This window comes from Mauremys mutica, chromosome 2 (assembly GCF_020497125.1).
Source record: "Mauremys mutica isolate MM-2020 ecotype Southern chromosome 2, ASM2049712v1, whole genome shotgun sequence".
Lineage (NCBI taxonomy): Eukaryota > Metazoa > Chordata > Testudines > Geoemydidae > Mauremys > Mauremys mutica.
In genome coordinates, this window is record NC_059073.1 from 233,294,838 (window position 1) to 233,310,619 (window position 15,782).

Consider the following 15,782-nt stretch of genomic DNA (forward strand, 5'->3'; position numbering starts at 1 on the left):
AAGATTAAATCCTATGACCAGGAAATTTATCAAAATGTACTGTGAATTTTGTAGGGTCCTAAACCTGAGCAATCCGTCTTAGCCACAGGGTTCTTAATAATCATAGTCAAGATGACTAGAGCATTGCCATCAAGTCCTTAGGAAACTCCAAATGGGCTGCATTGTCTAATCACTAAAGGCTACCATAAGCCCATCACACCAGATGGTCTTCTGCTCTTTATCTAGCTTTCTATAGAACAGCAAGTCAAATTCAAAATTTTCTTCATTTTCAAGGCACTCAGTAAACTGGATCCCAGATACCTAAAAGGTTGCCCGAGGCTCCAGAATTAGGACCATGAAACAGAATTCCATTCCTCAAGCACAATGAATCCACTTTAATGTTAAAACTCATCTGTGGACCAAGCACAAAGTTCTAAGGCTGTGGAATAAACTCACAGCAGCTAACAATCACCTTAAATATCACGAACTTCCCCCTTGAAAATTTAAAAAAAAATAATAATAATAATCACTGTGTGCTTCTCTATTTTTGGTCAGCTGTGCAATATACTGAAAGCAATAGCAGTTTTCCCCTTAGAGAACAGCTCACATGACAAAGTCTAGTCACGTCCTTTGGGCCTGGTCTACACATAAAAGTTAAGTCAACATAGCTATGGCACTCAAGTGTGTGAAAAATTCACACCCCAGACCACTGTATCTATGCTGACCTAACCCCCATGTAGATGCAGCTAGGTTGATGGAAAAATTCTTCTGTGGATCTAGCTACTGTCCCTCAGAGAAATTGATCACCTACGGAGATGGAAAAACTCCTTCCAGCATTGTAGAAAGTGTCTACACTACAGTGTTACAAAAGCACAGGAGTGGAGTGACTTTCTGGAAGTGCTCAAATACTACAGTGATGACGGAAGTTTAAAAGCCTTGTCAAAAATGAATTGAGCCAAGTGAGTATTGTTCATCTTATTCTGCTGTAACTTAGCAAAGCTATAAGCAGCAAGAAGTCACAGAAACTACCTATCTGCACACTTAGGAAGACCACACTTTGGTTGTTTTTGCAGCCAGAAGGACCAGAAACTTAAGTAGTAGTAGCCTTCCCCAATCCTCTCCACTAATGAGTGAGCAAGATCCTTTTCAAGCATTGATAATCACAATAGTTCCTCCTGCATTTCAATGACCACGGCAAAAATGCAAAGACTGCTAGAATGAAATATTATGAACAGGAGATTTAAGTCATTTCTGTGTAACACTGTACCTAGTTATAAGTAACAACCAAGGTTAGTGTAACCTAGAGTTGCTAGGAAGTATTTCTCTAGTTTTTCTATTTGATCATTTTGTGCATTTGACTGCAGCTTCTTCATAGTCCAGCTTCATTGTTTCTGCTATGTAAGTACTCAGGTTTTCTTGTTGAAAAGATCTTTGTAAACATTAACAGGAAATCAGGAAAACTTAATTCAAATGATTTATAATTTAAGTAAAGAGGCCATTTAAAGGTTGATTTACCAGTAACTGTATTTTTCTAAAAATTAGTCTCAAACAATTTAAGTCAGTGTCTCTTTAAGACAAGTTTGTCTAGGAGGTTCTTCCTATGCATGGAATCCTCCTGGTGTGACAAATGCCTGCAGATCTTTGTTTACACTGGAATGGTGTCATAACTGCATTCAATTTTTTCTGGAGATCAGCAATAAGGCAGTTAGAACTACTAATTTTTCCATTCCCCACCCCTCCAATTTTTGTTTTCCCAATGGACAGCAGATGCTATACAAGAGCTCCATCTCTCTGATAATTGTATAGAATTTAGTCTTAACTCCCCTCCCTTACTAAACAATTTTGCCATTAAAAAAAAACTCTCATTCTACTCAATACATTTTCCTGCACGTTGCACTTCAATTCTCAGGTTGCACTTCAGATTTTCTGCTAAGCACATCTGTCCACGAGGTGGCAATATAACCATAAAAGGACAAATTATAAACCAATGAATTGACTGCAATCACTCTTCTTGGGCAGCACACCAGCATGCTCATGCTATCTTGATGAAGAGGTAGAATGCAAGGAAATATGTTTTTTTTAAATCACAGTGATTTTTCTCAATCAAGCAAACATCAATAAAAGTGTGCCTTCATCTGTTTCATGATCAGCAGCATTCTACCAATACTTTGGCAAAAGGCTAAGAGTCAAAAAGCAAAGGTTTGAACTGGTCTGAGATCAACTGCTTGTCTCCAGCTACTGGATAAGTGAATTTAGCAGAAAAAGCTAAAGCAAGATTTGATCCTTCCAGATTCTGTAGCTAAGCAAAAACAGAAACTGACAGGTCAGTGCAAGATGCAAAAGACTGAAAAGTCAAAGCTAAACTAAGCCCCACAAACTTATGGAAAATAAAGGATAATCAGCCAGCAAGGATATAGGACTCTTCTGCTGTTCCTGCTGTTGAAAAAGACTGTAAAATGAAGAAGTGAGAGTCAGAAAAGTAAAGTCACAATACCTAAAGCTCTTACTTTAATAAGACATATCTTGGTAGTTTTATACATCAAGTGTTGACTCATTCCAATTATTTTTTTTCTTTTGATGTCACTTCAAACAGAATTTAAGGAGACAGACATTAAAATCAGCAGTAATTCTAAAAATGTTTATATTTCATATTAGCAGCACCCCACACATTTTAGTCATGTTCTTTAATCAGCAAGACCTTGAAAGTAATTAAACATGGACTAAACAGAAGGGATGGCTTTCTGAATTCCTTCCATCTTCAATTATAGGAACAAATTCTATTTTTACCAAACTCACTTGGGATTATTTCATATGGCCTGTGAAAGTACTTTACAAGTACTTATGCTATAAAAGCAGTATGTCTTTTTAAAAGAGTTTACAGTCTTATTCTTGGCCCCCTTGTTTCTCACCTCTCCCCCCCCCTCCACACACACACCCTCTCATATATCCTTCCTTCAGCTGTCAACTTCACCCATCATCTCTCTAACACAACTAAGACTGTCTTTAGCAACAAAGAGAGGTTTGTTACCTCAGGACAGCTAATGCTCATCAACTATCCTGCTGTAAAAACATAGTCGGAACAAGGAACTGTAGTTTTAAATTTATTGTGATTAGGTGAAGTCAACCACAGGCATCGGCATAATGTTGACCTCACCTAACTTACAATGGGTTAACACTACAAATGCCTTGTCTCCATTTAGGATTTTACAGCAAGACAAAACTCATGCATCTATTGCTGTCTTGTCTCCTCCATCCACACCTGTATGTCAGCCCAGCTCCCTGAAACCACCACCACCAACCCCCTCACTATTCCTATGCTCTGTACCAGCTGACACTACCATCAGCCTCCCAGCCACACAGAATCTTAATCATGTGGTCATTTCACTCTACCCTCTTCCTACCCCCACCGCCGTATAGATTGTATTCAAATCCTGCTGCTTCTCCCCCTCCCACCAACATTTCTAGAAACCCATCTTTTTTGTTCTACCCATAGAACTAAGACTCATCCAAGACACCCTCAACACATTCTGCCTTCTCGACCCCAACACTCATCACCACCCCCCTTTTTCCAATTCACAGAAGACAGCTGCTAAGGTCACCTTACTAGCTCATCTAACCAGGCCTTCTTTCCTCATTTTGGGTATGTCTTCACAACAACCAGAAGGTGCAATTCCCAGGAAGGGTAGATATACATGTGCTAGTTCTGCTTGAGCTAGCATCTAACACAACAGTATGGCCATGGCACCACAGAGTAGCTGCCCAAATATCTGCATCTCTCTGCATCCCTGTATACCCTCCCACTCTATAGCTACCCTATTTATGTTGCCAGCTTTGGAGCCAGACAGAATCATACTTGGGCAGCTAATCTGATCTGCCACCCATCCCACCATGGCCACACTGCTATTTTAAATGTGCTAGCTCCAGTGCAGCAAGTACAAGTGTCTACACCCATCCTGGGAAGTACACCTCAGCAGCTGTGTATACATATCCTTTGAATCCCTCCACTGGCTTTCCTTCCCCACCACAAATTTAAAACTTTCCACCTTCAAGGTTATGCAACTATGCCACTCGCTATACCAGGGGTCGGCAACCTTTCAGAAGTGGTGTGCTGAGTCTTCATTTATTCACTCTAATTTAAGGTTTCACATGCCAGTAATACATTTTAACGTTTTTAGATGGGCTCTTTCTATAAGTCTATAATATATAACTAAACTATTGTTGTATGTAAAGTAAATAAGGTTTTTAAAATGTTTAAGAAGCTTCATTTAAAATTAAATTAAAATGCAGAGCCCCCCGGACTGATGGCCAGGACCCGGGCAGTGAGAGTGCCATTGAAAATCAGCTCGTGTGCCGCCTTCGGCACCCGTGCCATAGGTTGCCTACCCCTGCCCTATACATACAACTTTATTCTTTTATATATAAAAAACACTCTTCAACTCTTGATGCCAATCTTGATACCTCATTTGACAATCTCTTCCAGGGCCTCCCCTATGCACAGAATGACCTTCCTGAACCAGTTGCTTGGCCACTGCCTTTTACTTGTTCAAATCCCTTCCTTAGAAACTATGTATTTTAAGTAAAAAAACAAAGAAACTGACTTGTTCTATATTGTGGCAGAAGTGGAACACACTAGTGCCAATCACCTCAACCACTTGCTTGCATCTTGCATCCCTCCCCCATTTAGGCCATAGGATGCAAGCCCTTTGGGGCATAGATTGTTTCTCTCTCGATATAGGTACAGCACCATGCACATTCCAAGTACTATTGCAACAAGTAAGTGTTATGTTATATAGGTACTACTGACACTCAACTATTAAAGAAACTCACTTCTCTGCCTGTAGGAGTAGAGACTTGTATTTAGATCTTTATTTATTTTAAATGAGCAAGCCTGTACAGAGAGGCAATGGGATCCAGGGAACTGGACAGATCAGACCTTGGTTCTATACCCAGCTCCACCACTTTCTTGCTGTATGACCTTGGCCAAGTCATCTCTCTGCATCCCTGTATACCCTCCCACTCTATAGCTACCCTATTTATATTGCCAGCTTTGGACGAGGAACAGTGTTACTCTGAATTTGTACAGAGGCTAGCACAATGGGGACATAATCTCAGTTGAATCTTGATTGTCCCATGCCACTAACAGAACTGGAAGATGTTTATAAATGGTATTTAAACTTTGCGGATTCAGATCCTTATACGGGCAAGTTTCACTCTGGACCATTATTGGGGGGGTATTATAATTAGTCTTGGCATTAAGAATAAACGATGCTGTCTAGATTTCTGCACATTTCAAACTCACCCAAGTTCTGTTCCAAACCACTAGATATAGAGTTAGTCCAAGGGCAATTTTTTAAATCCAGAACTTCTTGGAAAAGTCATCTTTCTTTAAAGGTTCATCCTTTCCACATCCGCACCAACAGTTTGATATTTGCATACTTTGGTAATTTACATTTTTTATTGAAAAGGTTCCAGTGATTAGTCCATTATTTAAATTAATTGCTTCTGTTTTTGGCAAAAAAAATTGCCATTTTCTTTAGAAAATGATCTACTGCACATATTCTGCAACAGCTTTTAAATCATTTCAGAAATTTTTGGTATGCACAGTTCGTCCACAAATATAGCAAGAGAACAAATACAGCTCTGAAGGAGCTGTAATGGTCTAATTGGCAATAACCTTTATGTTACGTTTTTCTTGACAAGATAAACCGAAACAGCAGTGATCTGCAGGATCTGCAGCCTATGGAAGCACACTGAATTCAAAGGAGTTGAAGGCTCAGTACATTCAAGATGATGTTGGAGGAGTGTTATTTGAAAATAAAATGTTACAAAAGTTGGAGAGTCTCCTCTACAACAGAGCCACAGAAATCCAAAGCCAATACTGACACTCTAGCCTTATTCATGACATTGTGCCTTGACACTGCAGACATCTCTGAGCAATGCGTGATCTCATATAATCTATGTTTATGTGGTGCAATACCCAGGCTCAAGCAGATAGGAAGGCAGAGAGACAGCCTCTGTACTCAACATTCTTGTAATTTTGTCAGTTTGGTCTTTTCTTAAGAGCCTTTTAAGATTATGAAAGAGCAGTTAGTAAACTAGCTACCAATTAATCAACATTTTATTTAAAATGTAAAGTTTCTTTATGGCATTTCTAAACAGTATCTGGTGACAAATGTTGACTAATCTAAGAACATTTAGGCGTGTTAAAAGCCAACCACCACAGCAGGACTAAAAGGAAACATTATGACACTACTGACAACCAACCAGTTTAACAGACACTGTGTGTTCATAAGTAACACACCAAGATTTATTCAAAGCCTCCTCTAGATGTCTATTTATAGCCACCCAGTCTCTCTCCAATTTCCCTTGGCCCCTCCTCTTCCCAGAGCCAAGTCAAGGGAAGTTTAATGGATGTAATCCTGGGCCCTGAGCTGCAGAGCTCATAGGAAATTCTGCAGTTCCAATCCAATGATCCCATGTTCAGAAACTGGAGATAGAGAAAAGACGAGTGGTCTGACCCAAGTGGGAGCAATACATAAAGGGTCACCCTTATCGCTACTCCATTAAGCAAACTTGTTTGTCCATACACATACACCAGGGTCTGAATGCAAGATGTTTGCCCCCTTCCCCAGTGATCAATCAACTGTCTTAAAAAAGAGAAACATTCAGTTCAGAGCTGACCCTGCACAACAGCAATGTCATCTATGTAGCCTCTTCTTCGTGTTTTAATTTTACCTTACTACTGTATTTGATGGGTTGTTTTTTTTTATATGAACTGGAGGCTAGGTATTTTCTCTAGAGACACTGTCCAAAAATAAATGATTGAAAAGGAGACTCCAGAACCCAAGAAGAAAGTGCATGTGTACATATATAAAGCATAATGCCAGACAGCTGGCTGCTTCTCTCTCACCAGCAACATCATCAAGAGCATTAATGCTTTGGTGAAGCTGGATATTTCCTCCTGCATTTAGCACACACACTGCAGCCCTAACTCTGCCATGTATCCCCCTCCTCCCCCACAACCGTGTACTTCCATCAGCCTGTAGTACCACTACAAAACCTAGTAAGGTGACAGCCCTGTGGCAATTACAACCCACCCTCCTCCCCGATCAAAACCAGCCCTCTTTCCCCCATCTCAATGCGAACTGCAGCGAGGGGAAGGGAGACGATTCCTCGGGGGAGGAGGAGGAGGAACGCCGGGCAGGGATCGGGGATAAACCCGCAGGAAGGGAGGGGAGATAATCCCTAGGAGGGGCAGCGCGGGATCAGAAAGGGGGAGAAGGGAGGCAGCGTAGGGAGAATAAACCTCTCGGGGAAGGAGGGCGGGAACAGATAATCTCCACGAGACCAGAGAATGGGGGCTGGGGAGGGAGAGATAATCCGGAGCGGCCAGAGAATCGCTGGGGACACAGCAGCGGCGAGTGATCAATCCCCACCTCGGGGGCAAAAGCAAACCCGCTCGCCCTCCCAGCGCTGCCATGTTCCCCCGCAGGTATGTGGCTCGCTCGGGGCGGGCCTGCGTGCGAGCGGCTCCCACACGGGGCGGCTCGACCCCCGGAGGCAAAGGAGCCTCCTCGCAACGCCGAGGCCAGCTGGCCCCACGCGTTACAGCCTCCCGCCGCAGCGGAGAGGAGCGGGGCGGAGGGGGGGGGGTCTCCGCAGAGAAACCAGAATAGCAACAGGACCCCTCCCGCCCACCGTCTGGAGAGGAGCCCCGTCCAACATCCCGCACCGACCCCACCACGTGAGGCGGGGGGGGACACACTCACCGGCTGGCCCCGGCTCCCGCTCCCCGGCTCCTCCTCAGCGGGCACAGCTCTGCCCCATCTACAAACTCAGGTTCGGCTAGTCGGGGGAGGGGGGGGGAGGAGTGCCCAGAAAGCCGAGGCAGCTCCTGCCGCTGCCCGCCGGCCGCTCGTGCTCCAGCACAGACTCCCCGTCCTCCCTCACAGCGCGCGCGGCCGCAGCCACTATGGCGCGTGAGCGCTACCAGGGGCAGCGGTTGCGCTTCTGCCGAGCGCCCAACAGCTGCTCTAGCCAGAGAGCGCGAGCGCGCCCCCTCCTTGTCTCAGGCCCCGCCCCTTTAACTCTTCGGAGCCCACGTGGCTCGGCCACCGTTTGGGAGCGTGCGCGCGCGGGCCGCCTCCTCCTGTTAGTGCGCCCGAGCCGGCTCAAGGGCCTGCTCGCTTCGCGGTAGGGAGCCAGGATCTGGCTGAGGGAGCGTCCCACTCCCAGCCACTGGGGCTGCAGGCCTTGGCCCCTTAAGGGAAGGACAAATGGTGCGTTATGCCCATTGGCTGCAGCTGGTGTTTGGTCCGAGTATGGGCGGCCTGGTTCTGGGGCGGGTGTCAGAAGTGTCACGCCCTTAATTAGGCTGTAAAAAAAACAAATCTTTGTGATTCATGCCCTGCGCAGAGTGGGGTGAGGTGCACAGTCCGTTAACACACCCCCTGCCTAGTTTGGGACTCCACTCTAATCAGTAGGGGTTACACCAGGAATTAGTTTGGCTTAATGGGTGGGGATCAAATGTGTTTAGGAACCTAAACCCCACGTTTAGGGTTTAGTTGTAGAATCTCAGGGTTGGAAGGGACCTCAAGTCCAACCTGCTGCTCAAAGCAGGACCAACCCCCAAATGGCCTTCTCAAGGATTGAATTTATAACTATAGGTTTAGTAGGTCAATGCTTAAACCGCTGAGCTATTCCTCCCTCCCCAGAAGTTCTCTGAAGCAGGATTTGAACCTTGATCTCCAGTACCACATTACAGTACTTTAACTACAAGACCACCCATCTGCCCTCTCTGGTTGGGGTTGCCTGTTGGCTAGTTTGGCAGCTCCTTCCCTGTGGGTCCCATTCTAAAACATGAATCTTTCCCCATTCATTGTATAGGGAGCCTAGGTGTCTAATACAGGCTTTGTGAAGCACAGTGTGTTCCTCAGATTTTCTAGGTGCTTAAAAATTAGGCTCTGTGATGCTGAGCACTACAATGCCTGAGTCCCTTTGTGGATCCCACTCAATGCACTTAGCCAGCCAGTGAGAGAGACTGGCAAATGGAAAATTGAAAATCTAATTTTCCTCTCAGTTTTTAGTCGTTGTTCACTTTTTACATTTTACTCCGTTTGAACAATGACACTAGACTAATGATATCACTTTTGTTTATAGTCTGTGCCACAGAAACTTTCACATTTAGGCTCTCATGGTCCCAGCCTAATGCTGCAGTATCTGAGTTGCAAACACTGGACCAATTTATGTCCTTATATTAGATATGCATGCAAAATGCCCATTGAAGCCAGTATGAGTCACATGCATATGAAAGGGAAGAATTAGCCCTAGTGCACAAAAATATTTAAATCTAAAACAAACCACCAAAAAAAAAATCCCATTACCTGTTTTCATTCAAACTTAAAAAAAAAAAGTCTGTTAGTCTGTAAACCCATTTTTAAAATTGAATATATATTTTGCACTTAATCTATCTGATTATGTCACTTTAAGAAAACCAGATAGAGTGACGAACACATGATCACTCTGAGTAATGGCTCAATGCAATTCACACTGGCTCCTGCAATGGGAGTAGTAAGGGGGAGGAGGAATAAGGGCTTGCATAGTCAGAGCAATTTGGGGTAGAGTTCATTTGGGAAAAAAATTGGCTAGGTATTGATTTTCGTTTAACAGATTGGGGTTGTGCTCTACCACTAGATAACGAACAAGCTGACTTTTATACAGCCAGAAGAGTTAAAGGAAGCAGTGTATACAGCGAGCCCAGCAAAAGAAACCCAAGTAGCAGCCAGCATGTTAAAAATCCTTTTCAGATTAACAAGTTAATACACATAGTAAATATGATCTTGCCATTGTACGTGCAGTCTTAGTTTAGGAGGCCAGGCTGTAAAATTCCTCCTATAATTATTTACTATTTGAATTACAGTTGCAACCAAAGACTCCAGTCAGAAGTAGGTCATTGTATTGGAAGCTGTACAAACTCATGGAATGATGTGGTTCCTGTCCCCAAAGAGCTTACAGTCCTCTCAATATCTCAGCCACAAAGATTGGGAGCATGAATGGGGCTTAAAGACACCTTTGTCTCCCCTGTCTTGCACTGAGTACCATTGGACTAGACTGGAGATTACAGCCATAAAAAGTTGTGGACTCAGTCCTCTGTGTTATGAGGAAATGGGCCTCATTGGGTGGAATCATCTCTTTATTATATCCAGAGCTCAGATGCTCAGTACCCCTCTAAACATAATGATAGAGAACAGGGTTGCTAGTTTTGTGGTAAAACTCTGTTGGTGTTACTAGTACAACTGGAATATTTCTGTCTCTTCTCTTACCTAATACTCTTGGCATTGGGATAAAAGGGGGAAAGGCATACGCCCCCTTTATCCACCTATTATTGGAGGAATGCTCCCATTGGTAGTATCTTTGGGCCAAATTCTGTTCTGCTCCATGTAATTCCATCAGAGTCTGAAAAATTGTTATAACTACTGATTTAGCTGTGAGATCCAGCTTCAGAAGATCCTGTCCTTTTGACAAAGTGTTCCCTGTGTATAATCCAGTTGTTGTTAATCAGTGTGGCCGAATTGTTAAAGTGAGGGATGAGGCATCAGTATACTCTTTGGCTATGTTCCCATCTATTCACTGACTCACTGTGCAACCAGTGTGAATCCTGTAATTTCTGTGCTTCTGTTTACATTTCTGTAGTATGGATATAATAATGCACACTTCACAAGAGCTTTGTGATGGTAAGTTATTGAAGTACATTGAGATTTGTTTATGAAATACGGTTCTTATTATTACTTCTTAGATGAGTTTCAGTCTACTATCATGTTGGGTAACCCATGGAATATGTTCCACTTGTCACATGACATTATATTGCAGTCAATACATCCACAATTACTTTGCCATATTTGCCAACATCTGGGATATTGACTCCCTAGTTTATTTATTCTGCTGACATAGTGCACAAGGCAATCATAATGAACATTAGTGATCTCTTTTTATGAGGTTCTTTATGGCAAAGGATCTAGCTAGGAGTTTGTGGCAGATAATATGAAGTGGTGTCTCATGAAATATCCTCCAAATTGAGAATAAAAAAGGTCCAGTGAAGTGCTATGAAGGTGTTAAGCAACATGAGTGTAACCTGCATTTGATGAGAGATTGCACAATTTTAGGAGTTTTTAGCTGGAAAGAAAAATAATTCAAAGGGGTCATTAACATTATTAAGGATAAAGTAAAAAATGACCAATTTCTCCTTTTCTCTGACCCAAAATGAGATAATTAGGGGAACATTCAGTTATATTAAAAGACAGTATGTTTTGAACAAATGAAAGAGAATATTTCTTTACAAAATATAAAGTCTATTTATTTAGGCTCTTTCACATATTCCAGCAATGTGGTATTTTCACATGTGGAATTCAATGCCACAGGAGGAGGTAATCAAGACAAATATTGTGGCTAGATTTTTTTTAAAGGGTTGGATAATTTCATGACTGCTTACAGTATTGGTAACTGGACAAGCTGCTAATCAAATCTCATGCTTCAGAACACTAGTTCCCTGTGGGATCAAGAAAGGTTCTTTCTCCTATATACAATATTGCACAATTAGCTATCCTTGTTATTGGGATGGCATAGAGGGGAAAAATATTTTTTTCTAAAGCATTGTATTGTAAAGCAAGTGTTGACTACTGTTGGCATCAGGATGCCATACTTGTTGGACTAGATGAGCCAGCAGGCCAGATAGACAAAAGATCAATGATCTTTTATGCCTGTTCTGTTACTCCTCCCTCAATCATCTGTTAGGTCCAGTATTTTAGGGATATAAGAACCAAGATTTTTTTTTTAATTACTTTCCTCTCTGGGCATTAATGCTTTCAGACATCAATGTTGCCAAATATCTGTCAGAAATCTTCCCCAGTAGGACTGAGCAGGCCAGCCAGCTCAAAAATAGCAGGCATTGATTGGACTCAAGAATGGCAATGATTAGGTGGCTTTTCCTCAACTTTTGCAATATATATTATCATCTGTTTAGGTCAGTATTGATATAGAATCTGCCAAAAACTGCTTCCCTGTGATGGCTCAAGCAGAAACTCATAGTCCCAAATGATGATCAGTTCTTTTAGCTGGAAGCTAAAGTGACATGTGTTTGGAATATTTAGTTGTAGAAGTACTGTTCATTTTCTTTAATTGCATGAACATATTGTTGTAGGTGTTCTGTCTGTATACTTGAATTTTATTTTCCTTCAATGTGTGCAGCAGGGAGACGATATTATTTATAAGTGAAAATATTATGCTATTTCTTTGTGCAAGAATTATATTCTCCATGTGAATGTGGCAATCCTTTACTATTTTGTCTTAGACGGTGGAAGGATTACAATGAAAGGACAGTGTGTCTTGGAAGTCCACATTCCAGAAGGAACTTCATCTCCACTAGCTATAACGTACATAGTACAACTGGGAAGTGCCCATCTTTGATCTCTACCCCCAAAGATATTAATTTTAAATGTATCAATTATTCTCTAATGTATAACTCCGTTCCTCTGTGCTCAGCCCACATACATTCTCAGCTCTCAGCCCACATGGTTTAGAATAAAAAACTAACACCCTTCTTGGGGTTGGCTTTATTGACAAAAAGATTAGCATGAGATGACATGACATAAAATTAATCTCAAGCCTTATTCCCAAATGTGGATGCTCCAAGGGTTCTTACCTGAGGATTACACAGTCAACACCCTAGTTTCTTTCTTTATAGACAGCCATTCTAACCGCATCCCAGCCTCACACCCATGTAGGACATTGAGCCACCTGTCTCAGCAAACCCCCTTAAGCCTCCCAGAAGGATCAACATCTAATAAGAGAGTGGGGTATTTCAGGCAAATATTGTCAGCCTGTTACACACATATTCTGTCTAATTAGATGAAAGGCACTGAAGTAGTGTTTAAAAGGAAGTGATATAGTTAAATATGCTATGATGAATATTATTCTTTCCTGTCTTTCACCTTTCCCCAAGATATGTGCATGTTTTAGCATGGAACAAAGAATATCCATAGAAAAGCATAACCATAAAAAATTCTTTACATGCTATTCCATTCGGTCTTGGATCCTGTCAGAGTAGGGTGACCAAATGTCCCGATTTTATAGGGACAGTCCTGATTTTGGGGTCTTTTTCTTATATAGGCTCCTATTACCCCCCACCCCATCCCGATTTTTCACATTTGTTGTCTGATCACCCTATGTCAGAGGGAATCACCCCTCTCTGTCCTTCTCTGATAATTGTGTAGCTGATAAGCTACCTTATTACTTGTAACTTGCAACTGATGAATTGTTGCCCATACCTTGTAAAAAACTAGATGAAAAAAAAGCACAGCAAATAAATAATGGGTGCTTTGAAAGAAAAAGTGTGAACATTTTTTAAAATGACTAAATTGTAGAAAATTAGTTTAATGGAAAACAGAAACTAAAAAAGAACGAGGAAAAAAATAGATAAAGAAACCCCTCCCCCCGCCAAAAAGGTGAAATATGAAAATGAGTGAAGAACAAAGAGAAGGGAAACATGGTAAATTAACCTTGAAAAATATTTTTTATAATAGTATCTTTAATTTTATAGCACTTTTCATCTAAAAAACCAGGGATAATTTCACTTCCGACTGAAATATAACAACCCCAGGAGGAAAGCTTGGCAGTTGCCTAATAGCACACAGCTACACTTCAGAACAGTTTAAGAAAGGAAGTGAAGAAGAACATGATATCTAGTTGAACATGCAGAGAGAATTTAGGTAAGTAGAATGTAATCATCCAAATTGGAATTTGGACAGGACCCCAAAATTCACTCCTGAACTCTTACAAAACTGCCATCTGTTCTCTAACCATGAGCGATGAGGGCCATTTACTTCTCATTCAGTTATCAATTAAAGCCAAAGACCTTCATGTGGTGATTTGGCATGACTCATAGGAATGATCACATTAGGCTTCAGGTTCTGATGGGTTCCTAAATGAAAATTTTGTAGGGGGCAATACACAACAACAATATATTTATCAAAAGTGTTTAAGGCATTACATATCAAGGCAATAGATTGTTTTAGGTTTGCAATAACTGCAGTGCCACAAAAAAGATTAGTCATCCGCTGTCCACCAATTGCTGACCTATCATCCCAAAGCCTCTGCTCGTATACATTCCTGTCACTTTCCACCTGCATTGTCTCTATGCAAATTATGAAATACTATAAAAATGCTCCCCATAATCAACTTTTTAGGTTCAAGATAAAAATTAGAGGAATTCTAGAAAATTAGGGGAATTCTAAAAACAGTGGTATCTTCTCAGTAGCTATAAATTTTGCTGTTATTACCATATGTGATTCAAACTAGCCTATGGAAAGTGTATAAATTCAATGACATTCTTCCTCAGGAGTGGCAAGATGAGCTCCAGAAGATTGTCTAACTGAAAATATTGTGTGTATGCCCCTAGAAGTACTTGAATATGTCATTTAATGCATATGACTCATTCATTTCGTTTAGATTAAAATTTTCCTGTCTCATACAAATCTGGTGTTCTCCCACTGTTATTTACTGTATATCATTAACATGAAATTTGTTGGATCATGAAACTGAGGAAATGGGTAGTGTTTAGAGGAGGGAACAGGAAGTCGGGGTTCTTGGATATTATTCCTAACTCTTCCACTGATTCTGTGTGAGTACACAAGTCACGTAAGCTCTCCAGTTAACTGCCTCAGTAGATCCATTTTCAAAATGGTCTAAAATTACACTACCCTGTATCTATCTCATAAGAGTGTTAGGCGGCATAATTAATGTTTATAAAGGGTTCTGTGATCCTGGGATGAATGCAATAGTATCATTTATGTTAAAGAAATCAGCCTGGCTTCATTTTATTCAGGTTCTTGTACTGCACCATTCACTGTGATGTCCAAATACCTTCCAATGTTAAAAATAAACAAGGTGACTAATGTTGATCATGTGTTCTCTCTGCATTTGTCCCTTACAGAGGCAATGATATATGAGGGGCGGTTGAAGTAATTAATTTAAATATAAGAAGTATGCTCTGTGTTGCTATTCAGGAAAGCACAGTTAAAGGGGAAGGGTAGTCCAGTGGTTAGGGCACAAGCCTAGGAATTAGGAGATCTAGGTTCAAGTTCTTGCTCTGCCACAGACTTTCTACATGACCTTGCTTGGGTCACTTAACCTCTGTGCCTCAATTCCCCATCTGTAAAATGGGAATAATAGCACTTCCCTATCTCACAGGAGTATTGAGTATAAACACGTTACAGATTGTGAAGTGCTCAGGAACTATGGTGAGGGATTCCATACAAGCACTTTAGATAGATAAAAGAAGGGGGATTTACATTTGGACCAGAAAGAAATGAGGTTTGTGTTTACTTTTAGGGTCTAATTCACCACTACCCTGCACCATACGTAGTCATTTACAGCACTGCAGTGAGTACAAAGTGAGAATGCTACCAGAGCAGAATGATAGTGTTTTAAGCCAAATCTGCACTAGTGTAAATAGTTACAAAAAGTGCAGGGCAATGGTGAATCCGGCTCTCTGGTCCAGCAGTAGTGAATTCCACGGTCGTGGGGTAGGCCCTGAGAAAGCCCTGTCGCCAGCCCATACAAACTTCACCCTGGAGTTTGATAGTTCCATTGTTCCACAGGGGCAGAACTGTCAAGGGCTATCCAGGTCATCACAGAAGCTTTGGTCTTTATTTTTTGTTGTGTTCCTTATTTGGGCTCTTGTTGCATATTTTGAAATCTATTTGGGCTTCAGTGAGGTGGAGATCTCTGTGGTATTAAAATCTGAATAT

General features: G+C 41.5%; 1 protein-coding gene and 1 long non-coding RNA gene across 3 annotated transcripts in view; one reads left to right on the forward strand and one right to left on the reverse strand.

The window, feature by feature from the left end:
- PALS2 (protein associated with LIN7 2, MAGUK p55 family member) overlaps nucleotides 1-8,086 on the reverse strand; it is a 122,622-nt gene extending 114,536 nt beyond the window's left edge. The window contains exon 1 of the mRNA XM_045007461.1: nucleotides 7,749-8,086. The gene's annotated coding sequence lies outside the window, so the exon portion shown is untranslated. The remainder of the gene's footprint in view (nucleotides 1-7,748) is intronic.
- The window catches only part of LOC123364937, a 38,994-nt gene continuing 30,902 nt past the window's right edge, over nucleotides 7,691-15,782 (forward strand). Inside the window, exon 1 of one of the 2 annotated variants that reach the window (XR_006577365.1) lies at nucleotides 7,691-7,818. This is a non-coding gene — a long non-coding RNA (uncharacterized LOC123364937). Of the gene's footprint in view, nucleotides 7,819-13,481; nucleotides 13,743-15,782 lie in introns of those variants that run through there. The other variant, XR_006577363.1, reaches the window with a different exon arrangement.